Here is a 27,719-nt window from a genome sequence, read left to right on the forward strand (position 1 = left end):
AAAATCAACAAAGTTTCCAGCCAATATAACTGTGGCGGAAAAGAATTATAGTTAGCATCCATCATTTGCACTCGCCAACAGTGTCTATACCCCGTGATCTTCAAACACACATCATCAACAACAACACACCCATTTCATGTGCAGAAGAAGAAATTGCCCGGCAGGAACTGTCCTCCACACCCATTTACAATGCAAAGAACATCGGCGCGACAGCGCTAACGAGGAGTCACCGCCATCCTGGAAGGGACGCCGCTGTCCATAAGGCCGCTGCCGGAGGCGTGGGACGAATCGAAATGCTCTCCGGTGGTCGTTATGAAGGAGTTGGATGTAGATTGAGTCAGTGTGGCCAAGGAGCCCGTCTCCATGGAGGTCACAGACAGGAGGTCTTCTCCTTCAGGCAGAGCTCTGCGGATGTCGTCGAGCTCCCTGGCGATGTCGGCCATGTAAGGCCTTGCGTCGGTGTCGTCCTGGCAGCACTTCAAGGCCAGTGAGAGGAACCTCGTGGCGAATTCCGGAGGGCACCAAAACATTCGGCTGTCGATGATCCTGGAAATGTCTCCGGATTGGTAAGCTGCCTTTACCTACAACAAGGATCAGGTTACCAAATTATTACCAACACTCTTACTGAACGGTTAGAAAAGCGTCAAAAGCTAAAAGTTGGTACTATCTGTACCCTGCTTGTCATCTGCAAACAGATAATTGAACTGTACATTTGGATACGGATCAGGGCGGGAACCTCTTTACCTCTCTAACGATGTTTTTACCGAACTGGATTGGCTTCATTCCGGTCAATAGTTCAAGAAGCACAACACCAAGGCTATAAACATCACTTTTTTCTGTCAACTTATTTGTCAGGAAGTATTCTGGATCAAGATAACCCTGCCAAAAGAAAACATGATGGATATGATGAGCCCAACTAGCACACTACAAGTTGAATAAGTAGTAGGCTCAGATGTTTCCTATTGTGTTGCATGGAACATCAGTAATTAGATCATGCTACATTGCTAGGTGTAATAAGACTTACCGGAGTGCCTTTAACAACAGTGGAGATATGTTCTGGCAATGTTCCTTCAAGATCCGGGATCGGAGCAAGCTTCGAAAGACCAAAGTCAGCCACCTTCGCTACGAACTTGGAGTCCAACAGAATGTTGGTGGTCTTAACGTCACGGTGAAATATAGGAGGATCTGCCTCGGTGTGTAGATAGAGGATTCCCTTTGCAGCGCCCAACGCGACATTCAACCTCTTAGCAAAGTTCAGAGGTCTTTTACAAGTTTCTGCAGGAAGTGTTCAATTACATTAGGTGCTTTACATCCAACACAAGTTATAGAATGACGCGCTTCGAGAAATTAAAAAAAGCAGGAAATGAGATGTCTTGTAAATCTAAATTCTTACAGGAATCTGAAACAGAGGAATACTCCAAAACTGTCATTTCGATACCACAGAATAAAACCGTAGGAATTTTAGACACACGGAGAAAACATGAGGTAAGCTAAGACCTCATGTTTGTTTTCCTCAAAAGTTCTATGGATTGCCCCATTCCATAGTAATACATAGGAATCTTGGTGAGCTATTCCTTTGTTCCAAACGGATATGAATTCAATCCTCTGAAATTCCTCCGATTTTCCTTTGTTCCAAACGGGATCATTGCATAAATGATAAAAAAGAGAGCACACAATATACCAACACGCATCACTTATAAACACACTAAATATACATTTTAGGAGATTGGCTGGGATCATGGCCAACCTTGATGTAAAAAACATGGTTATATGGGATGAAAAGAAACTAGGAAAACTTGAACGTGCAATTTCCCTCTTACTCACCAGAAAGATGATCACGTAGAGTGCCATTCGGCATGAATTCATACACCAGCATCTGCAAACATAATTATCTATGAGCAACAATTACTGCAGTCTGCAGATACTCTTCCATATATTATAAGCTCAGGAAACCTGAGGTAACTGGAAAACCCTAATCATAAGCACGTTTAGTACAACATTACCAATATATTTTTATAACATAATGTGTATGGGGTTGCGGGGGGATTCCAATAATATATTATATTCTATGTAAATGATTTGAAAATTGAGACACACCTGTTCAACTTCTTCATCACAATAGCCAATCAGAGACACCAAATTACGATGATGCAATCTTGACAGCAATTCTATTTCTGTGAAGAACTCATTTGAACCTTGCAGAGAATCTTCATGAGCTCGTTTGATTGCAACGGTTGCTCCATCAGCTAGATTTCCTTTATAGACTTTTCCATAACCTCCCAGACCAATTTCAGCTGAATCATCGAAATTATTTGTTGCTGTAGCCATTTCTTCCAACGTGAAGGATCTCACACCATCAACCTTGACAGAAAGCCTCGACAGTACTGCAAAATTACCTACTTCTTAAGCTGTTGTAGATTAAATTTAATGTCTACTGTATTTTTAAAGTTTACTTGCCATAGAGTTGAAACATATCAGATGTTGTCTCTTCAGAACACGGATCTAATGTATTTGGATGAGGCTGATATAATAAATTCACAGTTTAAATCTAGTTACCAGTATTACAGAGATTGTGATTGAGTAGCTTCCAACTAAAATAATGATGCTTCGATATGTTACTAGTTACTCCCTCCGTTCCAGAATAGTTGTCATGGTTTTAGTTCAAAGCAGCAAGGCGTTTCTAATTTGTCAGACAGCAAGGATTTTATGTGTAGCACATGAAGAACTATGTTTGTTAAACAAATATAGTGACTTACATGAAGGCCTCGAAACTATTCGACGTTTTGAGCGTCTTCTCATTATAAAAAATGTTGCAACCACAGAAACTGCAATAGCACCAATAATTGTTCCTACCAAAATCCCAGCTAGTGTGCCCTTTCTTAAACCTGATGACCCCGCTTCTGGGAATTCTGCGACAAATAAAAATTAAAAATAGCGGCAAAACAGTAAACAAGTGGATCTTAAATGGAGAATTAAAGTATCAGTATGAAACATGCAGTAGTGAATTTTAAGAAAAAATATGTTCTGATTCCTCGTTAAGTTAGTATGCCCTTTGGAAAGATCTTGACAAATTTTCATTTCTGTTGTTAGTCCCTCCCATCTCTTAGGATAGTTTGGGTTGCTATGAACCCGAGGAAACATATATTAGGGTATGGATTCTAAATTCCCCAATCCCCCTTACCTTCCTGAGCCCCTTGTGAAGGACCCCCTCTGAGAAATTGTAGGGATATGAACAAGGGTAGGCCCACTTACAATTTTCATGTTATGAAATTACCATAAAAATTACAATAGAAAAACATGGCATACAGGCTGGAAGAAGGCAAAGAAACAACCAAGATATTCTGTTGTGTGCAATAATTTATCAATTTCTAACATAATAGCACTAAACAACCGTATGAACTATATAGCGCATATTCCGTATGCTAGGAGAATCAAATTAAGAATTCATGGGTTTCTGATTCTACTAGCATATAAAACAGCCACAGAAGCTCTGCTGATATTTTGTCACCTGTCTTGGCAAAATAAATGTACACAAGGATCACACATTTCAACTATTTGTTTAATATGATAGAGTTACGAATGGCATCCTTTGGTGCAAAGTAAATTCTGCATACCATCTTCATAGGAACCAAGCGTGAAATTGAGAAGCTCGTAAGGACCGAAAATGTCTAACAGAGTAATCTCCCATCCAGCAAGTAAATGCCTGAGCCGCACAACTTCCGACATAGTGAACAAATTAGTGTTATTTGGGAATAACTTCAAATGCATATTCAGCCTTGGACCAGCCTCCCATGTGTACCGCTCAATGTATAGCTGGTAAATACTCAGGTTCAGTACAGAGGTTGAGTCCATCTCAAAGGCTTTTTTATAGGAGCGGAAGTCTGAGATCCCTGGACTCTTCAGCCGAAATCCAACTCCGAGAGGCGCAGCACAAATGCAAGGTATAGGGGATAATGGATTGTATTCATAATTTTTATCCGTCGAGCAAGCAGCACAGTCTATACTAACTTGTGGTCCCTGTCCAGATGGTGCTTCGCTTACAGATTTTGGTTGACAAAGTCCCGCTGCTCGAGCTGGATTGTCACATACGGGGTTTCCAGAAAGCCTGCAGAATAAATGATGGCAACTATTATTTTATCACATCAGAAAGAGAAATGATTTGATTTATAAAGCTCCTGTGGTCAATATTGTAGTTGTCCGTATTATTGGATATTTTGTATGCACTAGTAATAGCAATGAAATTTCCATATTCTCAGCAAACTATACAGCTGTTTGTGCTGGAAGTGCAAACTGACAAGGAAATTTTCCATGGCAAAGAACATACAGTACAATGACAGTTTTTGGAGGCTCAAATGCAGCTGGAATTGTGTCAAGGGAGTTGCTTTCAAAGTTCCTGCATTATAAAAAAAACATTAAACATGCATATAACAAACATATTGCTGATGGAACAGCACTGTCGAGACTGTTCGCTTCAAACAAACTGTAAAATGGCATCTTCATATATCTCTAACAAAATAAGTAGCAAACTAGTGTTGGACGACATACTTGTACTTGTAAAGTAAGTATGCTCAGATAATGTGCAAAAGTTTTGCTCATCTTTTCATTAAGCAGAAAAACAAGCTAATTTACAAGAAAATGTCAAAAGGTTTTGATCACAAGATAAGGAAAAACCTCCACATACCTAGAGAACACAGACACACTAGTAACAGTTTTCTGAACCTATTTTCTCAGTCGCTAATTGCTTTGCAGAAAGAACATGGTAGTAATATATAGTTCAATAGGGAAAGCATTCATCTTCAATGGCATGACAAGTTAGCTAGCACTACATAAAAGCACATTTATTATGGATTGGAGCAGTGCTTTAAGTTCAACTTTACTTACAAGAACTGAAGATTAGGCAGCCCGGAGAAGTTTGCCGGAATAGTTCCATTCAGAAAGTTATGGGATAAATCACTATCAGAAACTAGAAGTTAGTCTGGTTATTGTAAAAAGTATAAAAGGTTCTAAAGAGCAACATACATCGTGGTAATATTTGAAGCGAGTTTATCAACTGGTATAGATCCTGTCAGTTGGTTCCAGCTAAGATCCCTGAAAGTGCATGCCAAAATTAGCGAAGAGATGCAGAATAATCTCATGAATATCTTTTTTTTCTCGAACACACACCTAAGTGTGGATCTTTGTATATGAGAAGAAGGTGCCAAGAAGACGCGAAAGTACAACAACAATAAAAGAAAAATAAAGCCAAAGAAAGAAAGAGAAAAGAAGGCGAACTATATAACTTCCCTAGAGGACTATGACTATCATAAACTGAATGGACGATGATCTTCTTAGTGAAAGATAATTACTTAGAAAAATATTCTGGACAAAGCTATGAACTTCTAAACAAAGGATAATCTCTGATAGTAGGATGCCAAAAATACCCTCCGTCCGGAATTACTTGACGCTGAAATGGATATCATACCTATTTCCAGACAAAGGTAGTAATAAGAATGAAAAGAAAGTGCAGCATTTATTTTGATCTGGACTTACAAGTAGCCAAGTTCAGGTATGCCAGTCAGATCGGGAATAACTCCTTGCAAACTGCAATTCCTAAGACTCCTGGTTACATGAAAAAGGATCACGAACTTGAACATATATCTTGATTTCAATTTAAGTATGATAAAAAATACCGAAGATTTACTATTTGTATGAACTAAATCTCAACAACCCCCCAAAAAAATCCCTTCGTCCAAAACCCTATCAAGAGAAACAAAATAGCGAATGGCGAAGCGCTCCTGCGACCCTGATGGTGACGCGCCGCCCGCAGCCTCGAATCTGACGCTCGCGCCTCTGTCCGGCCTCGCCCTGGCCGCCGGCGCTGCTGCGCTGCCCTCCGTCGCCCCTGCTCCTCTGGTCGGGTCCTCGCGCCCCCCGCTCCCCCAGGCCGTCGCCGCCCCCCGCTCCCCCAGGCCGTCGCCGCCCCCGCCGTGGTGGTGACGCCGCCGCGCTGGGCCGATGTGGCGGAGGATGATGACGCCGCTGTCGGCCCCCCATCGTCCGGCGAGACCCGCCGGCTCGCAGAGCGGCGACTCGGTCGGGGATGGTGGACTCGCCGCGACACGGATGTCCATCTCCACCTTCGGCTCGCCGGCCCCTCCCGCTCCCCCTTCTGCCGACCCCGCGAAAAAGGAACGCCCTTGGGTCCAGGACCGCTCGCCGCCGCCGCGCTCTGGCGTGGGGCGTCGCGGGGCGGTCCGACCTGGGCCGTGCCCAGCGCTCTTGGCGCCCCGCCGTGACCGCCGTCCGGCCCGCCGCTCCCTCGCCGCCGGCTGCCTCGTCGGTGGTCGCCCGTCGATCCCCCTTCCGCCCGTTCATCGCGGCGTTCGGCTCCTCGTCGCTCCGGTTCTCCCCCAGCCAGTCCCTCCGACGTCCTTGGCTCTCCGTTGCCCCTGCGCTGACGCCGGCGACCGTCGCGGCGGTGGCCGCAACATCGGGGGAAACCCTAGGTGCTGCCGCGCCGCCCCGCTGGCTGGGCCGCGCCGCTGTGGGCCTCGGGGCATCTGGGCTTGGCGCTGGGCCACCCCCTGGTGCGGCTGCGCCTACGGGCTAGCCCACTTTGGCGCTATCCTGGACCGAGCCGGCCTGCCCGGCCATCCGGCCTATTTGGGCGCCAGCTGGATTCCCCCGGCATCCCATCTCGCCCCCTCCCGCCCCTGCTCTAGCCCTAACCCGCGCCCCATCTCCTCCAGCTGCCGGCGCCGTCCCCCTTCCTCCCCGTCGTCGCCCTCCGTCGGCATGCCTCGGGACTGGAACGACGCAGCCCCGCGCCCCAAGCGCCGCGCTGATGAGCGTCGGCCCGACGACTCCCGCATGGACGACCGGCGCGGCGACCGGCACGACCCCTCCCATCCCTCCTCCGATGCTCTCCGACACGAGGCCGACCTCCGCCGGCAACTCTCCGGCCGCGGAGATCGCCGGTCACCTCCCCGCGAGGCTTGCCGGTCCCCCTCTCACCGCTCGCCCGGTCGGTCGGACCACCGGGGACGGTCCCGGTCGCCTCCTCCTGTCGCTGAGTGGCGCGACCAGCGCCGCCGTTCGCCCTTCCCGGTACGCAGGCGGGAGTCCAGCCGATCTCCGGCACGCAACGGTCGCCCTCGGTCCCCTGACCGCACCCAGCCCGCTGCCCCGCAAGGCCCTCCGCCCCCCGCTGGCATGTCTCGCCGTTACCAGCCCTCGCGTGGGGAACCGAACTCCCCCCCCCCCCCCGCGGGCAATGGCGCTGGCCGGGGCCGGACGGGCGGCAAGCGCAAGAAGAAGCGGGGCTTGGGGCGTCCCAATGTCGCGGCCCTGACCATTGGCTCTACTTGGGACCCGGCGACATCTGCCACGACCGCGCTTCTCTCTGATGAGCGCATCTCCGACCTCGTCAAGTGCTTCAACTGCGGCCTCTCCGACCACTCCCAGGTGGCATGTACTCGACCCTAGGGCTGCTACCTCTGCTCGGATCCTGACCACCCGGCGATCCTTTGCCCCGACCGCTCGGTGGCGGAGGAGTCGGTGATGTTCGGGCATGGGATTGAGGGCCTCGGCTTCTTCCACGTCGAGGTGCCTGACATCCCCTTCCCCTCACCATCGCTCATGGCGATTGTCACCGTTAAGGATGGGGTCGCTTCGCCGGAGATGATAGAGGCCGAGCTCAACCATCTCTACCACTGCTCCTGGGATTGGAAGGTCACCATGCTGCCTGAAGGCTAGTTCTCGATCGTGTTCCCCGACGCTGTCAGCCACGGCTACGGCACCCGCAGCGGAGACATCACTCTAGCTCTCCACAAGCTAGTGGTGGACATCTCTGTGCCGGTGCGGGACCCCTGGCGGTGGCTGTCTTGGACACGGCTTGGATCCTCATCGGTGGCCTACCCAACATCGCTCGATCGGAGCGGGTCATTCGGAGCATGTCCTGCATCCTCGACAAGGTGGTGGTGGTGGACGAGTTGTCCCTCCGCAAGGAGGAGGAGGTTCGCGTCAAGGTCAAATGCCTCGACTCATCCAAGCTTCGCGCCATAATCCGGGTGTTCTTCAATGATCAGGGTTTTGACCTCCGCATCTCCCCCGAGCCGCCCAACCACATTGGCCGCCCCCGCATCGCCGGCGACAGCCTCTTGGGGAGAGGGCCAGACGGGGATGGTGAGGGGGATCGCCGCAGCGACCGAGACCCCCGCCACGGACGCTGCTCCAGTTCGGAGGAGGACGACGATGACTCCGAGGACAGTCCTCCTCACGACCAGCCTCCCGCTCCTGCTGCTAGGAGTGGCGGTGGGACCAGATGCTCCCACTCCTCGGCCGCTCCTCTGTCCCCCGATGTCGGTCTCTACGCTTCGGACGCCAGCCTTCAGGTCTTCCCAGCTTCATCGCCTCGCTCCCCCGACGGTCCGCTCCTTGATGTCTTCACCACCTCTCCTCTAGGGCCGTCCCGGACCCGCCCAGCTCGGCCGCGCCCATGCTTCCCGCGCCTTTGGCGGTGATCCCGGGGGCGGTCGTGGTGGCCCTGGACCCGCCCCCCTCGGGCCCTTCTGCTGGGGATACCGCCCTGGAGATGGCGCTGGCATGGAGTAGAGGATGTGGAACCCCTTCAAGATGCTAAGGACAAAGGATTGGCTAAAGCTCCAAGCTCAAGACTCTACATTTTATATTTTAGTGATCCAAGATCACATTGAGTCTATAGGAAAAGCCATACTATCAAGGAGGGATGAGGTGTTGCTTAATGAGGTTCTTGCTCAAAGTGCTTAGTGATATGCTCAAAATCCCTCAACTACTTTCTCACATCCACATATGACCTAAACCAAAAGTCAAACTCGGCCCCACCGATTCTTTCTATCCTGTGCCACCAAGTTCAGATGTCATAGCCACTGCCACAAACCCTAGGCAAATCGGTCTCACCGATAGGGATCTCGGTCTCAGCGAGATGGGATTGTAATCTCTCTGTGTATGTCCATTACCAAAATCGGTCCCACCGAGTTTGTGTAATCGGTCCTACCGAGATTGCAATGTAAACTCTCTGTTTCCTTTTCGTAATGTTTCGGTCCCACCGAGATGAGCGAATCGGTCACACCGAGTTTACCTGACCAACTCTCTGGTTAGCTTATTACCAAAATCGGTCTCACCGAGTTTGTGTAGTCGGTCTCACCGAGATTACGTTATGCTCTAACCCTAACCATATCGATCCTACCGAGTTGCATGTCGGTCCCACCGAAAATCCTAACGGTCACTAGATTTACTGAATCGGTCTGACCGAGTTTCTCAATTCGATCCCACCGAGATTGGTAAGTTGTGTGTAACGGTTAGAATTTGTGTGGAGGCTATATATACCCCTCCACCTTCTCTTCATTCGTGGAGAGAGCCATCAGAACAAACCTACACTTCCAACTTACATTTTCTGAGAGAGAACCACCTACACTTGTGTTGAGGTCAAGATATTCCAATCCTACCATATGAATCTTGATCTCTAGCCTTCCCCAAGTTGCTTTCTACTCAAATCTTCTTTCCACCAAATCCAAATCCTGTGAGAGAGAGTTGAGTGTTGGGGAGACTATCATTTGAAGCACAAGAGCAAGGAGTTCATCATCAACACACCATTTGTTATTTCTTGGAGAGTGGTGTATCCTAGATTGGCTAGGTGTCACTTGGGAGCCTCCGACAAGATTCTGGAGTTGAACCAAGGAGTTTGTAAGGGCAAGGAGATCGCCTACTTCATGAAGATCTACCGCTAGTGAGGCAAGTCCTTCGTGGGTGACGGCTATGGTGGGATAGACAAGGTTGCTTCTTCGTGGACCCTTCTTGGGTGGAGCCCTCCGTGGACTCGCGCAGCCGTTACCCTTTGTGGGTTGAAGTCTCCATCAACGTGGATGTACGATAGCACCACCTATCGGAACCACGACAAAAACATATGTGTCTCCAATTGCGTTTGCATACTCCAATCCCATCTCTTTACATTCTTGCAAGTTGCATGCTTTACTTTCCGCTGCTCATATACTCTTTTCATGCTTGCTTGTTATGTATTGTGATTGTTAAACTTGTGCCAAAACTCCACTTAAACTTAAAGAAATTAAAAACTGCAACCTTTGGCACTTAGTGTCTAATCACCCCCCCCTCTAGACACCTCTTCTCGGTCCTTACATCAGGGCCGTTGCCCGGAACCTCGAGCCAGGTACACCACACATTCCTGCCTCCTCAGGTACTCGTTCCTTTTCGGCCTTGGAGTCGGCTCCACTTGGCCACCTCGCGAAGGTGGCAGCGGACTCGGCAATTGTGTTTCGGGGAGAGGTTGCCCCCCCCCCCGCTAGTTCAAATTGAGGCTACCAGTGCACGGGAAATCCTAGATGGTCGCCTCGCAGAGGCCCATGCACGCGACCCCTCTACGTCGGGCGCCCCGCCGGGGACGGCCCCGAACCCTCCGCCTCGCATGGCTGCCGCCCCAGTTGAGATCCGCGGCCGCACTCGCTCTCGCACCGCTGCCCTCCGCGCCTAGAGCGCCTCTCGTGTCTTGGGGTCAAGCAGCCCCCCGATGTGAAGGAAATATGCCCTAGAGGCAATAATAAAGTTATTATTTATTTCCTTATATCATGATAAATGTTTATTATTCATGATAGAATTGTATTAACCGGAAACATAATACATGTGTGAATACATAGACAAACATAGTGTCACTAGTATGCCTCTACTTGACTAGCTTGTTGATCAAAGATGGTTATGTTTCCTAACCATAGACATGTGTTGTCATTTGATTAACGGGATCACATCATTAGGAGAATGATGTGATTGACATGACCCATTCCATTAGCCTAGCACTTGATCGTTTAGTATGTTGCTATTGCTTTCTTCATGACTTATACATGTTCCTGTAACTATGAGATTATGCAACTCCCGTTTACCGGAGGAACACTTTGGGTGCTACCAAACATCACAACGTAACTGGGTGATTATAAAGGAGTACTACAGGTGTCTCCAAAGGTACATGTTGGGTTGGCGTATTTCGAGATTAGGTTTTGTCACTCCGATTGTCGGAGAGGTATCTCTGGGCCCTCTCGGTAACTCACATCACTATAAGCCTTGCAAGCAATGTGACTAATGAGTTAGTTGTGAGATGATGCATTATGTAACGAGTAAAGAGACTTGCCGGTAACGAGATTGAACTAGGTATTGGATACCGACGATCGAATCTCGGGCAAGTAACATACCGATGACAAAGGGAACAGCGTATGTTGTTATGCGGTTTGACCGATAAAGATCTTCGTAGAATATGTAGGAACCAATATGAGCATCCAGGTTCCGCTATTGGTTATTGACCGAGAATAGTTCTAGGTCATGTCTACATAGTTCTCGAACCCGTAGGGTCCGCACGCTTAACGCTACGATGACAGTTTTATTATGAGTTTATAAGTTTTGATGTACCGAAGTTTGTTCGGAGTCCCGGATGTGATCACGGACATAACGAGGAGTCTTGAAATGGTCGAGAGATAAAGATTGATATATTGGAAGCCTAAATTTGGATATCAGAATCGTTCCGGGTGAAATCGGCATTTTACCGGAGCACCGGGAGGTTACCGGAACCCCCCGGGGGTTATTGGGCCTACATGGGCCTCGAGGGAGAAGAGGGAAGGAGGCAAGAGGGGGCCGCGCGCCCCTCCCCTTCCTAGTCCGAATAGGACAAGGGAAGGGGGGCGGCGCCCCCCCTTTCCTTCCCCTCTTCCTCCTCTTTCCCCCCTTCTCCTATTCCAACTAGGAAAGAAGGGAGTCCTACTCCCGGTGGGAGTAGGACTCCCCCCTTGGCGCGCCCTCCTTGGTTAGCCGCCTCCTCCCCCCTGGCTCCTTTATATACGGGGGTGGGGGGGCACCCATAGACACACAAGTTGATCTACGGATCGTTCCTTAGCCATGTGCGGTGCCCCCCTCCACCATATTCCACCTCGGTCATATCGTCGCGAAGCTTAGGCGAAGCCCTGCGCCGGTAGAACATCATCATCGTCACCACGCCGTCGTGCTGATGGAACTCATCCCCGAAGCTTTACTGGATCGGAGCCCGGGGATCGTCATCGAGCTGAACGTGTGCTGAACTCGGAGGTGCCGTACGTTCGGTGCTTGGATCGGTCGGATCGTGAAGATGTACGACTACATCAACCGTGTTGTGCTAACACTTCCGCTTACGGTCTACGAGGGTACGTGGACAACACTCTCCCCTCTCGTTGCTATGCCATCACCATGATCTTGCGTGTGCGTAGGAAATTTTTTGAAGTTACTACGTTCCCCATCAGTGGTATCAGGGCCAGGGTTTATGCGTTGATGTTATATGCACGAGTAGAACACAAGTGAGTTGTGGGCGATACAAGTCATACTGCTTACCAGCATGTCATACTTTGGTTCAGCGGTATTGTGAGATGAAGCGGCTCGGACCGACATTACGCGTACGCTTACGCGAGACTGGTTTCACTGTTGCGAGCACTCGTGCTTAAAGGTGGCTGGCGGGTGTCTGTCTCTCTCACTTTAGCTGAATCGAGTGTGGCTACGCCCGGTCCTTGCGAAGGTTAAAACAGCACCAACTTGACGAACTATCGTTGTGGTTTTTATGCGTAGGTAAGAACGGTTCTTGCTAAAGCCCCTAGCAGCCACGTAAAATTTGCAACAACAAAGTAGAGGACGTCTAACTTGTTTTTCCAGGGCATGTTGTGATGTGATATGGTCAAGACGTGATGCTTTATTTTATTGTATGAGATGATCATGTTTTGTAACCGAAGTTATCGGCAACTGGCAGGAGCCATATGGTTGTCGCTTTATTGTATGAAATGCAAACGCCCTGTAATTGCTTTACTTTATCTCTAAGCGGTAGCGATAGTCGTAGAAGCAATAGATGGCGTAACGACAACGATGCTACAATGAAGATCAAGGTGTCGCGCCGGTGACGATGGTGATCACGACGGTGCTTCGAAGATGGAGATCACAAGCACAAGATGATGATGGCCATATCATATCACTTATATTGATTGCATGATGTTTATCCTTTATGCATCTTATCTTGCTTTGATTGACGGTAGCATTTTAAGATGATCTCTCACTAATAATCAAGAAGTGTTCTCCTTGAGTATGCACCGCTGCGAAAGTTCTTCGTGCTGAGACACCACGTGATGATCGGGTGTGATAGGCTCTACGTTCAAATACAACGGGTGCAAAACAGTTGCACACGCGGAATACTCAGGTCATACTTGACGAGCCTAGCATATACAGATATGGCCTCGGAACACGGAGACCGAAAGGTCGAGCGTGAATCATATAGTAGATATGATCAACATAGTGATGTTCACCATTGAAACTACTCCATCTCACGTGATGATCGGACATGGTTTAGTTGATTTGGATCACGTGATCACTTAGATGACTAGAGAGATGTCTGTCTAAGTGGGAGTTCTTAAGTAATATGATTAATTGAACTTAAATTTATCATGAACTTAGTCCTAGTAGTATTTTGCAAATTATGTTGTAGATCAATAGCTTGCGTTGTTGCTCTCATATGTTTATTTTGATATGTTCCTAGAGAAAATTGTGTTGAAAAATGTTAGTAGCATGCGGATTGGATCCGTGATCTGAGGTTTATCCTCATTGCTGCGCAGAAGAATTATGTCCTTGATGCACCGCTAGGTGACAAACCTATTGCAGGAGCAGATGCAGACGTTATGAACGTTTGGCTAGCTCAATATGATGACTACTTGATAGTTTAGTGCACCATGCTTAACGGCTTAGAATCGGGACTTCAAAGACGTTTTGAATGTCATGGACCATATGAGATGTTCCAGGAGTTGAAGTTAATATTTCAAGCAAATACCCGAGTTGAGAGATATGAAGTCTCCAACAAGTTCTATGGCTAAAAGATGGAGGAGAATCGCTCAACTAGTGAGCATGTGCTCAGATTGTCTGGGTACTTCAATCGCTTGAATCAAGTGGGAGTTAATCTTTCAGATAAGATAGTGATTGACAGAATTCTCTAGTCACCATCACTAAGTTACTAGAACTTCGTGATGAACTATAGTATGCAAGGGATGACGAAAACAATTCCCAAGCTCTTCGCGATGCAAAAATCGGCGAAGGTAGAAATCAAAGAAAAACATCAAAGTGTTGATGGTGGACAAGATCACTAGTTTCAAGAAAAAGGGCAAAGGGAAGAAGGGGAACTTCAAGAAGAACAGCAAGCAAGTTGCTGCTCAAGTGAAGAAGCCCAAGTCTGGACCTAAGCCTAAGACTAAGTGATTCTACTGCAAAGGGACTGGTCACTGGAAGTGGAACTACCCTAAGTATTTGGCGGATAAGAAGGATGGCAAAATGAACATAGGTATATTTGATATGCATGCTATTGATGTGTACTTTACTAGTGTTTATAGCAACCCCTTGGTATTTGATACTAGTTCAGTTGCTAAGAGTAGTAACTCGAAACGGGAGTTGCAGAATAAATAGAAACTAGTTGAGGGTGAGGTGACGATGAATGTTGGAAGTAGTTCCAAGATTGATATGATCATCATCGCACACTCCCTATACTTTCGGGATTAGTGTTGAACCTAAATAAATGTTATTTGGCGTTTGCGTTGAGCATGAATATGATTTGATCATGTTTATTGCAATACGGTTATTCATGTAAGTTAGAGAATAATTATTGTTCTGTTTACATGAATAAAACCTTCTATGATCATACACCCAATGAAAATGGTTTGTTGGATCTCGATCGTGTGATACACATATTCATAATATTGAAACCAAAAGATGTAAAGTTAATAATGATAGTGCAACTTATTTGTGGCACTGCCGTTTAGGTCATATTGGTGTAAAGCGCATGAAGAAACTCCATAAAAGATGGATTTTTGGAATCACTTGGTTATGAATTATTTGATGCTTGCGAACCGTGCCTTTTGGGCAAGATGACTAAAACTCCGTTCTCCGGAACAATGGAACAAGCTACTGACTTATTGGAAATAATACATACCGATGTATGCGATCCAATGAGTGTTGATGCTCGTGGCAAGTATCGTTATTTTCTGACCTTCACAAGATGATTTGAGCAGATATGGGTATATCTACTTGATGAAACATAAGTCTGAAATAGTTGAAAGGTTCAAAGAATTTCAGAGTGAAGTGGAAAAATCATCGTAACAAGAAAATAAAGTTTCTGCGATCTGATCGCGGAGACAAATATTTGAGTTACGAGTTTGGTCTTCAATTAAAACAATGTGGAATAGTTTCACAGCTCACGCCACCTGGAACACCACAACGTTATGGTGTGTCCGAACGTCGTAACCGCACTTTATTTGATATGGTGCGATCTATGATGTCTCTTATTGATTTACCATTATCATTTTGGGGTTATGCATTAGAGACAGCTGCATTCACATTAAAAGGGCACCATCTAAATCCGTTGAGACGACACTATATGAACTGTGGTTTAGCAAGAAACCCAAGTTGTCGTTTAGGGCTACGATGCTTATATGAAAAAGTTTCATCCTGATAAGCTCAAACCCAAATCGGAGAAGTGTGTCTTCATAGAATACCCAAAGGAAACTATTGGGTACACCTTCTATCACAGATCTGAAGGCAAAACATTCATTGCCAAGAATGGATCCTTTCTAGAGAAGAAGTTTCTCTCGAAAGAAGTGAGTGGGAGGAAAGTAGAACTTGATGAGGTAACTGTACCTGCTCCCTTATTGGAAATTAGTTCATCACAGAAATTTGTTCCTGTGACTACTACACCAATTAGTGAGGAAGTTAATGATGATGATCATGAAACTTCAGATTAAGTTACTACAGAACCTCGTAGGTCTTACAGAGTAAGATCCGCACCAAAGTGGTAAGGTAATCCTGTTCTGGAAGTTATGTTACTAGACCATGACGAACCTACGAACTATGAAGAAGCGATGGTGAGCCCAGATTCCGCAAAATGGCTTGAGGCCATGAGATCTGAGATAAGATCCATGTATGAAAACAAAGTATGGACTTTGATTAACTTGTCCAATGATCGGCGAGACATTGAGATTAAATGGATCTTCAAGAGGAAGACGGATGCTGATAGTGTTACTGTCTACAAAGCTAGAATTGTCGCAAAAGGTTTTCAACAAGTTCAAGGTGTTGAATACGATGAGAGTTTTTCACTCGTATCTATGCTTAAGTCTGTCTGAATCATGTTAGCAATTGCCGCACTTTATGAAATCTGGCAAATGGATAAACAAAACTGCATTCCTTAATGGTTTTCCTAAAGAAGAGTTGTATATGATGCAACCAGAAGGTTTTGTCAATCCTAAAAGTGCTAACAAATTGTGCAAGCTCCAGCGATCCATCTATGGACTGGTGCAAGCATCTCGGAGTTGGAATATATGCTTTGATGAGTTGATCAAAGCATATGGTTTTATACAGACTTTTGAAGAAGCCTGTATTTACAAGAAAGTGAGTGGGAGCTCTGTAGCATTTCTAATATTATATGTGGATGACATATTGTTAATTGGAAATGATATGGAAATTCTGGATAGCATGAAAGGATACTTGAATAAGAGTTTTTCAAAGCAAGACCTCGGTGAAGCTGCTTACACATTGAGCATCAAGATCTATATAGATAGATCAAGACGCTTGATAAGATTTTTCAATGAGTACATACCTTGATAAATTTTTGAAATAGTTTAAAATGGAACAGTCAAAGAAGGAGTTCTTGCCTGTGTTACAAGGTGTGAAGTTGAGTAAGACTCAAGACCCGACCATTGCAGAAAATAGAAAGAGAATGAAAAGTCATTCCCTATGCCTCAGTCATAGGTTCTATAAAGTATGCTATGCTGTGAACCAGACCTATTGTATACCTTGCTCTGAGTTTGGCAAAGGAATACAATTTTGATCTAATAGTAGATCACTGGACAGCGGTCAAGAATATCCTTAGAGAGGACTAAAGAAATATTTCTCGATTATGGAGGTGATAAAAGAGCCCGTCGTAAAGAGTTACAATAGTGCAAGCTTTTACACCGATCCAGATGACTATAAGTCTCAATCTGGATACATATTGAAAGTGGGAGCAATTAGCTATAGTAGCTCCGTGCAGAGCATTGTAGACATAGAATATTTGCAAAATACATGCGGCTCTGAATGTGACAGAACCGTTGACTAAGCTTCTCTCACGAGCAAAACATGATCATACCTTTGTACTCTTTGGGTGTTAATCACATAGCAATGTGAACTAGATTATTGACTCTAGTAAACCCTTTGGGTTTTTGGTCACATGAAGATGTGAACTATGGGTATTAATCACATACAGATGTGAATATTGGTGTTAAATCACTTGGTGATGTGAACTAGATTATTGACTCTAGTGCAAGTGGGAGACTGAAGGAAATATGCCCTAGAGGCAATAATAAAGTTATTATTTATTTCCTTATATCATGATAAATGTTTATTATTCATGCTAGAATTGTATTAACCGGAAACATAATACATGTGTGAATACATAGACAAACATAGTGTCACTAGTATGCCTCTACTTGACTAGCTTGTTGATCAAAGATGGTTATGTTTCCTAACCATAGACATGTGTTGTCATTTGATTAACGGGATCACATCATTAGGAGAATGATGTGATTGACATGACCCATTTCGTTAGCCTAGCACTTGATCGTTTAGTATGTTGCTATTGCTTTCTTCATGACTTATACATGTTCCTGTAACTATGAGATTATGCAACTCCCGTTTACCGGAGGAACACTTTGGGTGCTACCAAACGTCACAACGTAACTGGGTGATTATAAAGGAGTACTACAGGTGTCTCCAAAGGTACATGTTGGGTTGGCGTATTTCGAGATTAGGTTTTGTCACTCCGATTGTCGGAGAGGTATCTCTAGGCCCTCTCGGTAATGCACATCACTATAAGCCTTGCAAGCAATGTGACTAATGAGTTAGTTGCGGGATGATGCATTATGTAACGAGTAAAGAGACTTGCCGGTAACGAGATTGAACTAGGTATTGGATACCGACGATCGAATCTCGGGCAAGTAACATACCGATGATAAAGGGAACAACGTATGTTGTTATGCGGTTTGACCGATAAAGATCTTCGTAGAATATGTAGGAACCAATATGAACATCTAGGTTCCGCTATTGGTTATTGACCGAGAATAGTTCTAGGTCATGTCTACATAGTTCTCGAACCCGTAGGGTCCGCACGCTTAACGTTATGATGACAGTTTTATTATGAGTTTATAAGTTTTGATGTACCGAAGTTTGTTCGGAGTCCCGGATGTGATCACGGACGTAACGAGGAGTCTTGAAATGGTCGAGACATAAACATTGATATATTGGAAGCCTATATTTGGACATTGGAATCGTTCCGGGTGAAATCGGCATTTTACCGGAGCACCGGGAGGTTACCGGAACCCCCCCGAGGGTTATTGGGCCTACATGGGCCTCGAGGGAGAAGAGGGAAGGAGGCAGGAGGGGGCCGCACGCCCCTCCCCTTCCTAGTCCGAATAGGACAAGGGAAGGGGGGCGGCGCCCCCCCCTTTCCTTCCCCTCTTCCTCCTCTTTCCCCCTTCTCCTATTCCAACTAGGAAAGAAGGGAGTCCTACTCCCGGTGGGAGTAGGACTCCCCCCTTGGCGCGCCCTCCTTGGCCAGCCACCTCCTCCCCCCTGGCTCCTTTATATACGGGGGCGGGGGGGCACCCATAGACACACAAGTTGATCTACGGATCGTTCCTTAGCCGTGTGCGGTGCCCCCCTCCACCATATTCCACCTCGGTCATATCGTCGTGAAGCTTAGGCGAAGCCCTGCGCCAGTAGAACATCATCATCGTCACCATGCCGTCGTGCTGACAGAACTCATCCCCGAAGCTTTGCTGGATCGGAGCCCGGGGATCGTCATCGAGCTGAACGTGTGCTGAACTCGGAGGTGCCGTACGTTCGGTGCTTGGATCGGTCGGATCTTGAAGACGTACGACTACATCAACCGCGTTGTGCTAACGCTTCCGCTTACGGTCTACGAGGGTACGTGGACAACACTCTCCCCTCTCGTTGCTATGCCATCACCATGATCTTGCGTGTGCGTAGGAAATTTTTTGAAATTACTACGTTCCCCATCACGATGGATGAGTGATGCGGACCCTCTTCTGGAACATCCGCGGTTTCAGTCAAGATGGCTGACACCGCCAACTAATCGAATACATGCGAAATGAGCAAATCGACATTGTGGCCATTCAAGAAACCATGCGCACGGAATTCTCCCTGTCGAAGCTTGAGCACTTGAGCTCCGACCTATTTGCTTGGCACTGGCTCCCTTCTAGTGGGAGTGCGGGCCACTCGGGTGGCATCCTCCTAGGGGTAAAGGATGCCACCTTTGAGGTAGGCAGCATGGATCGGGGCGAGTTCTTCGTGAGCATGGAGATCTTCGAGCGCGCACTGAACTTTAAATGGGAAAATTTTGCGGTCTATGGGCCGGCCGACCACCACCAATAGGAGGCCTTCCTCGCTGAGCTCAGTAGGAAGGTAGCAGCCGCGCAGCTCCCGGTAGTGGTGGGAGGTGATTTCAACCTCATTCGGTCGGAAGAAGACAAGAGTAATAACTTGGTGAATTTCCCGCGGATGCAGATGTTTAATGACTGCATTGCGGACATGGGGCTTCGCGAGCTCGATCGTGTCAGGGCCAGGTTCACTTGGACAAACCGACAGGTTAAGCCGACTCGCTCCGTTCTCGATAGGGTCCTTGCTTCCCCTGAGTGGGACATTCGTTGCCCCTAGCTTCGCTTTGGGCGATTACACAGATTGGCTCAGATCACGCCCCTCTTCTCCTCTCTTCAGAGAATGAGTGTCCTCCCCTTCTGCCCCGATTTCGTTTCGAGACCTTCTGGTTGCGCCAGCCTGGGTTTTCTGCCGCGGTGGGAACGCGATGGTGCGGGGCGCGTGAGGCCCCCCATCGATCCCTTTCGGCCGTGGATGACTGGTACTTCTGCGCCAAGCGGTCACGGCAATTCATGAAGGGCCGGGGCGCAAACGTAGGCCGCGACATCCAGGAGCGTAAAAAAGCTCTCCTTCATGACATCCAGGCGCTCGACCTTCGGGCTGATGCCGCTGGCCTCTTGGCTGACGAGTGGATGCTTAGATATGATTTGGAAGACCAGCTCACAGTCACCTACTCCGACGAGGAGGCCTACTGGCATCTGCGAGGTACTCAGAATTGGGTCCTTAAAGGGGATGCCAATACCGCCTACTTCCAGGCCATTGCGAACGGCAGCTGACGCCGGAACTCCATCCCCCTTCTTTGGGACGGAGAGTCCCTCCTGCAGAGCCCCGTGGACATCCGGGCTCATGTAGACGACTTCTACAGAGACCTATTCTCTGCTTCCCCTCGGGGAGGTCTTGCCCTGGCGCAAGATATTTGGCCTGCCCACAGTTGTGTTTCACCTGCGGACAACGAGGCCCTCACGGCACCGTTTTCTGAGGCGGAAGTTTGGGCGGCTATTAAGAGCATGAACCCATCCTCGGCTCCTGGTCCAGATGGGCCCCCAGTGAAGTTCTTCCAGACCTTCTGGGAGGTGATCAAACCTGAGGTGATGGCACTATTTGACGAGTTCTTGGTCGGGTCCATCGACCTCGCCCGACTCAACTTTGGTGTAATCACCCTCATCCCCAAAGTGAAGGGGGCCTCGGAGATCCGCCAATTCCGCCCGATTACGGTGATTAACGTCATCTTCCGCATCCTCGCAAAGGGGTATGCCATTAGGGTGGCCCCTATTGCCGACCGGATCACTCACCCGGATCAGTCAGCCTTCATCCAGGGCCGTTATATCCTTGACGGAGTCCTGGTGTTTCACGAAGCACTCCATGAGGTTCACTCCAAACACCTCAAGGCAGTCTTCTTGAAACTAGACTTCCACAAGGCATATGACACGGTTAGCTGGTCCTTCCTTCGGGAATGTCTTCTCCGGAAGGGCTTCGATGATCAGCGGGTGACTAGGGTGATGCAGATGGTTTCCTCAGGCCGAACCGTGGTGAACATTAATGGGGAGATCGACCCTTTCTTCCCCACCTTCTGTGGGGTGCGCCAGGGCGACCCCTTCTCCCCGTTCCTGTTCAACATGGTGGTCGACGCCCTAGCCGCCATCTTGGATAAGGCCAAGGCGGCGGGCCACATTAAGGGGACAGTCCCGCATCTTGTTGGGGAGCACGGGATCTCCCTTCTCCAATATGCGAATGACACCATCATCATGGTGGAGGGCTCGGAGAGTGATATTTTGAACCTCAAGTTCCTTCTGCTGTGCTTCCAACAGATGTCTGACCTCAAGGTCAACTTCGACAAGAGCGAGGTGATGGTCTTGGGGTACTCCCAAGACGAGCGCCAGAGTATAGCGGATCGGCTTAACTGCCATCTTAGGAGCTTCCCCACGACTTATCTGGGGATACCCATTAGTGATTCTAGGCTCACGGTGGCTGAACTGCACCCCACGGTGGGGAAGCTTCAGCACCGTATCGAGCCTTGGCAAGGTTGGTGGCTCTCCAAAGCAGCACGTACGGTGCTCATCAACTCGTCCCTCTCCAGCCTGCTCTTGTTCATCATGAGCTTCTACAGCCTTCCGGAGACGCTTCATCACGAGATCGCCACTGTTTAGGGCCGTTTCTTCTAGGCCGGTGAGGGAGACAAGCAGAAGTACCACATGGTTAGGTGGTCAGAAATCTGCAAGCCTCGCGACCAGGGCGGCCTCGGGATCATGTCTTCCAAACGCATGAACATTGCCCTCCTGACTCGGTGGCTTTGGCGGATTGCCAACGGAGATGGTGGCCTGTGGCTCCGCATCATTCAGCAGAAATACCTCCATGGCCAGCCTCTCGCTTTCTGCCAGCGGTCTAGGGGATCCCAGTTCTGGCAATCCGTCATCCAGCTCCTCCCTGTCCTCCGGATTGGGACCTCGATAGAGGTCGGATCAGACACCGCCACCTTGTTCTGGTTCGACAGATGGTCTGGCGACTTGCCCCTTGTGGCCCGCTTTCCCGACCTATTCTCCATTGCGGTGGCCCCTCAGATTTCGATCGCGGCAGCCCTTATTGACTTAGGGCAGCTCGCGTTCCGGAGGCCCTTTGGTCTGGCTGAGACCGCCGATTGGCAGGAGCTGCTTGACTGCATTGCATTGCACGCGCCTGATCTTACGACCGAGGATGACAGCTCCAGATGGCGTCTAGAGCCTTCTGGACAATTCTCCACCAAGTCCCTATACCAGGCCATTGCTCCCTCGCCTGGCCATGAGGCGCTCACCTTCATCTGGGAGATTCGCCTTCCCCTGAAGATTAGGATTTTCTTGTGGCAATAGATCCGCGGCCGCCTCCCGTCTGGCGTCGAGGTTCTGAAGCGCAATGGTCCGGGTGATGGGCGATGCCCGCTCTGCGGGCCGGAAGAGGATTCGAATCATATCTTCTTCACCTGCGTGTCCGCACAGTTCCTATGGAGCTGTTTCCGCGGGATAGAGGGTGGAAGCTGGGACCACAACAACTTCCCCGCTCTCTTCGTCGAACTCCAGGCAATCCCACCCGCAGTGCGCCACATTAGGTGGCTGGCCATTGGGGTGCTGGCCTGGACGCTGTGGACTGTTAGGAATAAACTCGTGATTCAGCGCATCCCTCTTCGTCGTGCTACTGACGCTTTGTTCAAATGGTCTGGTTACTTGCAGCTTTGGCGGTCGGTTAGCCGCCCCAGGGAGAGAGACACCATCACCTCCATCACCCAGCTTCGCGCGATGGCTCTCCGGATGGCTCCACCGCTTCCCCCACCACCTCCGGAACCAGATTAGATCTTCGTCGCCATCGCCATCGCCACCGCCTTGCCGTTTTTCTGTTGTCTCGTCGTGTGCTTGTGTTGGGCTTGTTGTGCTGTGCCCACAGCGAAACTTGGGTCTCTTTGTCTGTGTGTTTGTGTTGGACGGTGCCTGCGATGGCTTTGAGTGAGTGTGTGTGTTGTGTTGTTGTGACCTTGATACTTTGTGCTTGGTGGTTGCTTTATTTATAAAGCGGGGCGAAAGCCTTTTTCAGTAAAAACAAAATAGCCTATGTAACTTAAAATTTAGAATTATAGAGGTTTCTAGAGGTGTGGACTCAGTGCGTCCTGATCTGGCTGCTATATGAGAGGGTCTTCCAGGGGAAGAACCACGATATGCAAGCAGTGGCTTCACACAAGCGGAGTGCATTCCACCACCTGTTGCCTGTCTTTTATTCCCTTAACAGGCCTTGGCATATGTTTGCCATAGCATTGCACAACTCTTGTAACTAAACAACTTCTTAACTAAATGATGCTAAAAAAATTAGCATGTCTACAAGTCAGAAAAAACTGAAAAAAAAAACCCACAACATTTACACAATAGACAACTACCATGCTTCAGATTTTTAAATTTAATTTATCCACATCAAGAAATGAAAACTACAAATCCTGCTACGAATAGTAGATACGCGGCATAGTATTTAGTTCAGTACTATCCAGTATCCTCAGCATGATTTCTCTCTTTGTTTGACCATGTGTAAATAACCTTTGGAGTTGAAGTTTTGTGAGAGGTAGATACAAGTTGTTGACTTGTTGACTTCTCGGAGTTTTTCAAGACTTCCAGAGATGCTAATTTCTCTCTTTGTTTGACCATGTGTAAAACAAAGGGAAGGATGATAAGGAGGAAGGTGTTGGTACTCACAGCTTTAAAAGTGTCGGTATGTTGTTGTATGTAGTAGGGATGGAATTTCCACTGAAGTTATTATTATCAGCCTGACTAGAAGTAGAAAGATACAAATATAAGAAATGCACGTTGTTATCTGACAGCATTATAGAATTAATCTTAAATGAGAGAAACAATCTGAGTGGAAAATATTTGTTATTGTTTACTAACACAAGAAAGGCAAAATCAAATTAGATTTAAGTGATATTTAATACACCAGTAAAGGTATATCATACAGTATACTCCTGAAAATGTAGCATTACTAAATCGTCTCAGACGAGCAAAACTAAAATAATCATCACGCTACCAGCATTAGATATGTATATTCTCTGAAAGAAACCAGAACACATTCTGAAATATAGCAATTTCCTAATTCCTATGTCAAATAAGAGTCTCGTTGGGTATATAAATTATGCTTACATGATTTTTAAACTACGCGTCTCCGCTAATTTTGGAGGAAGAGGTCCAGACAAATTATTGGCATCCACAAGCCTGCACGGATAATATTAAGAAACAATTTTACACACAACCGATACTGCATAATGCATAACCGGGGAAAAAACTCAGAACTCAAAATAAAAGCAGGGTCCACTTACAGATGAAGGAGCTCAGGCAATCTGGACAACTCAGATGGAATTTGCCCACTTAATGAATTATTGTTCATGTGACTAAAGGTAAAAAGAGAGTCAATATTAGAAAGATGCTTAAATAAGAGGCAATGTACGAATGCAAGTGAGAAGGTTATGATCGTGAAACTTACAGATGCTTTACGCTTGTTAAATTAGCAAACGACTTAGGTATGGGTCCAGATATTTGATTTTGGTCGATTTGCAATCTGTTTAAGTTCTTGAGATAGCCAATCTCATCTGGTAGGGAACCAGATAGTTGATTACCATTCAAAGCTCTGCAGAAAATGAAGATTATTATGAATGTTTACTTGTATCTAGAGACATTGTACTCATCTTCCATGTAGAATTGAAGGAAAATACTAGATAGTGACACATTTATGTCTGGACAAAAGGGAATGTAGAAGGGTACGAGGAAAAATCCACACCAAATATTGCCACAAGATGAAAAATTGTTCAAAGATGTGCTAAACTAATTAAGATGAGGTAAAAATCAGATATATACAAAACTGGCTAGGAAGTTATGTACATATATATTTGAGAGAAAATATGCATTTGAAAGTTTTGTACATCCAAAGCCATGTTGTTTAAGCCCATTTACTTCACGTTTTAGATAAACAACAGAAAATAGAATTGACCCATTGTGTTGTCTAACATTAAAAAGATGAGACAAAAGACAAATGCTAACCCCTTTTAAATATAAAGCGGGGGGAAACCCTTTTTCGTAAAAGATGAGGAAAAAGAACCCCAAATGCTGAATCAGATACATCGACTTTTATTTGTTTTGGAGAACAAAAAGGAGAAAAGGATGATATAAATATTCTGCCATTTTCAACATGTGGCCTAGCAAGACAAACAGTAGCAGGGGTTCATGTCCACACTGGCAAATGAGTATGGAAGTTAGCTTAGATAAGAGAACTTACATAAGATTGAGTGTTGTGATATTGCCTATCTCTTTCGGGATGTTACCAGTCAAATTGTTCCACATAAAATTCCTTCCAAAATAGAGAAATATAGCAGTTAGCTCACATACGTTTGGTACCTTATGGCACAATGCAGAATAAAGATAGAAACAGTTCAAATGGAACAATCTGGTTATGTCATTTCCATAAATATATTTTGTCAGATAATCTGGGCCTTAATGAAAATCCACTTTACATCTAAAACATGAAGTGGTTCCCTTTTAACAAGAAAACATGAAGTGCAATGTTGAAACAAAAACACTTTTTTTAGGTAATATTGAAGAACCACTTGAAAGCACTGAATTTACTCTCTCTGTTCACAAATATAAGGTGTTTTGAATATTTAAGTATGAACTATAAACGGGCTAAAATGAGTGAACAAACACACTAAAATGTGTCTATATACATTCGATTCAGAAAAAGTTAGAACATCTCGCATTTATGAACGAAGGGAGTGGTTAGCAACTTTAACTGATAATAGAGTTATACTACACTTACAAGTTTCTCAGCTGAGACAGGAGACCAATCTCCGGTGCCAAAGTTCCAGAAAGATTCATCTTAAACAACTCCCTGCGTGGGGCAAAAAGTATGCATTATTAAGCGGAACAGGACATGGTAATTGGTAACCGATCAACATATTATGCATTATACAGAAATGGTAGTTAAATGAATAACAAACAGATTTGAAGACACAAAATAGAGTAAGCAACAAAAGCATCAGCCAATGGCCATTATTTTGACCAGGGACTGCAAACATGGTCTGAAACAGTAAACAAGAGGAGTACAGTACAGTACAGATAATGCTAAAAACAATGTTAAATAGGGGTGTGAGGGGGATTTAATGACTTTATAAGGTTTCAGTAATAAAGTTTGACTTTTATAGCCTTTGGTCCAACAAAATATGGGAGAAACTTATATGAAATCCATGGATATGTCCTTAAAAGAAAATTGGAGATGTGGAAGATCTCTAGCTATTTCAGTTATAATTTAACTTGGTAGCTCTTTTTAGGCTTTTATGGCTGTTGCCATTATCTGTGAGCAGAAGTTTGTTGCAACTTGCAATATTAATTGCTTCAGCAAAGGGTTCACTGTTACACAGGAAAAAAACATCGCAGCTAACCATTAACATGAATGGGAATGGGAAAAAGGGAAATTTTATTTAAATAAGGATGGTGTGTTAATCATACAACTCTGTTACATGAAGATATGTATCACTGGGTATCTTGTGGCAGATGACTCCTGTCCAGTTTGATGTGCATGGATCTCCTCTATTCCATTTCTTAAGGTTGTTTATAGGATCAATTAACCTGGCTTTGATAGCATTGAGAGCATTTGCTGCATGTAGGAGAGACAATTTCAATCTTCAGAGGGATAATATTAAAATATTATCTCTGTAGCATTTGCTTATATCCACTAGGCTACTAACTAATAGGATATCATGCGTGTTAATGCGAAACTACTTTCTCCCCCCGATGATTACGCAAAGAAATGCGAGACTACTTTGATTAGTCCATGATTATTAACTGATTACTTGTTGAATATACATCACATCTTGAGAAAACTGAGAAAACCGATTACTTGTGGAACTCTTGAAGATGTCCAGACATACAAACAAATAAATCTAACAAAATCTGCACAAGCAGAGCGTGCAATAAGAAAATGGGATCTAGTACAATAAGGTAGCGTGCAATAAGCCGATAGTGAACAATCAGGAGCCAAAGGGTAGCTTCCAACTAACTAGAGGTTACCTTCAATAGGGTGAGTGCTTTGTCCCCTTACGTCTGTCACCTGGAAAATGCACAGAACAAGCAGGATTGCTGCATACGGGGACCCTCCAGATCTGGCCATGTCTGTACAAGAGAACCGGCAGCAACTTGGTACCGGTGTCAATTGCTAAAAATCTGATATCGCAAACAGGCATAAAAAAATGCTTAGGACCATTCAATAGATTGATGCCTCCAAAATGGAGGTGCTTATTCCCGCCATCTAAGGTTTTTATTCCAAGAAAACGCAAAGCTTACTTTTCGATGCATTGATGGAAAGGAAGATGTATAACTGTATAGAGGAAATTGCACAAATACACAACTTTTGGGGCTGAGGTAACACAAAACCACAACTCCAGGACTAATTGGTAACAAGTGTTTGGATCTTAAGCAAACCTTACTCTAGCCTCGCCCAGCCAGGATAGTTGTTTGGTGGAGTAGAAAGAAGCTAGCTTTGCCTAGCAAACTCGCCTGCGTGAGCTAGAAAATCCTTGCCCGGACAGGAGAGCCGATTTGGCTCTGCCTCCATCGGCAAGAATTGAACACAAGCATATTAAGCATGTAACTGCCGCTGTAATCGTGTAATCGTGGTTTAGTGGAGGCTAGGCAAATAAACCAAACAAGTGGCCTTGCTTGTATGAGCTATGCCTC

General features: G+C 46.3%; 1 pseudogene; it reads right to left on the bottom strand.

The window, feature by feature from the left end:
* LOC123071206 (probable LRR receptor-like serine/threonine-protein kinase At1g06840) lies at positions 1-27,153 on the bottom strand (annotated as a pseudogene).
* Positions 27,154-27,719: the final 566 nt, after the last annotated feature.

Source organism: Triticum aestivum, chromosome 3B (assembly GCF_018294505.1).
Source record: "Triticum aestivum cultivar Chinese Spring chromosome 3B, IWGSC CS RefSeq v2.1, whole genome shotgun sequence".
Classification (NCBI taxonomy): domain Eukaryota; kingdom Viridiplantae; phylum Streptophyta; class Magnoliopsida; order Poales; family Poaceae; genus Triticum; species Triticum aestivum.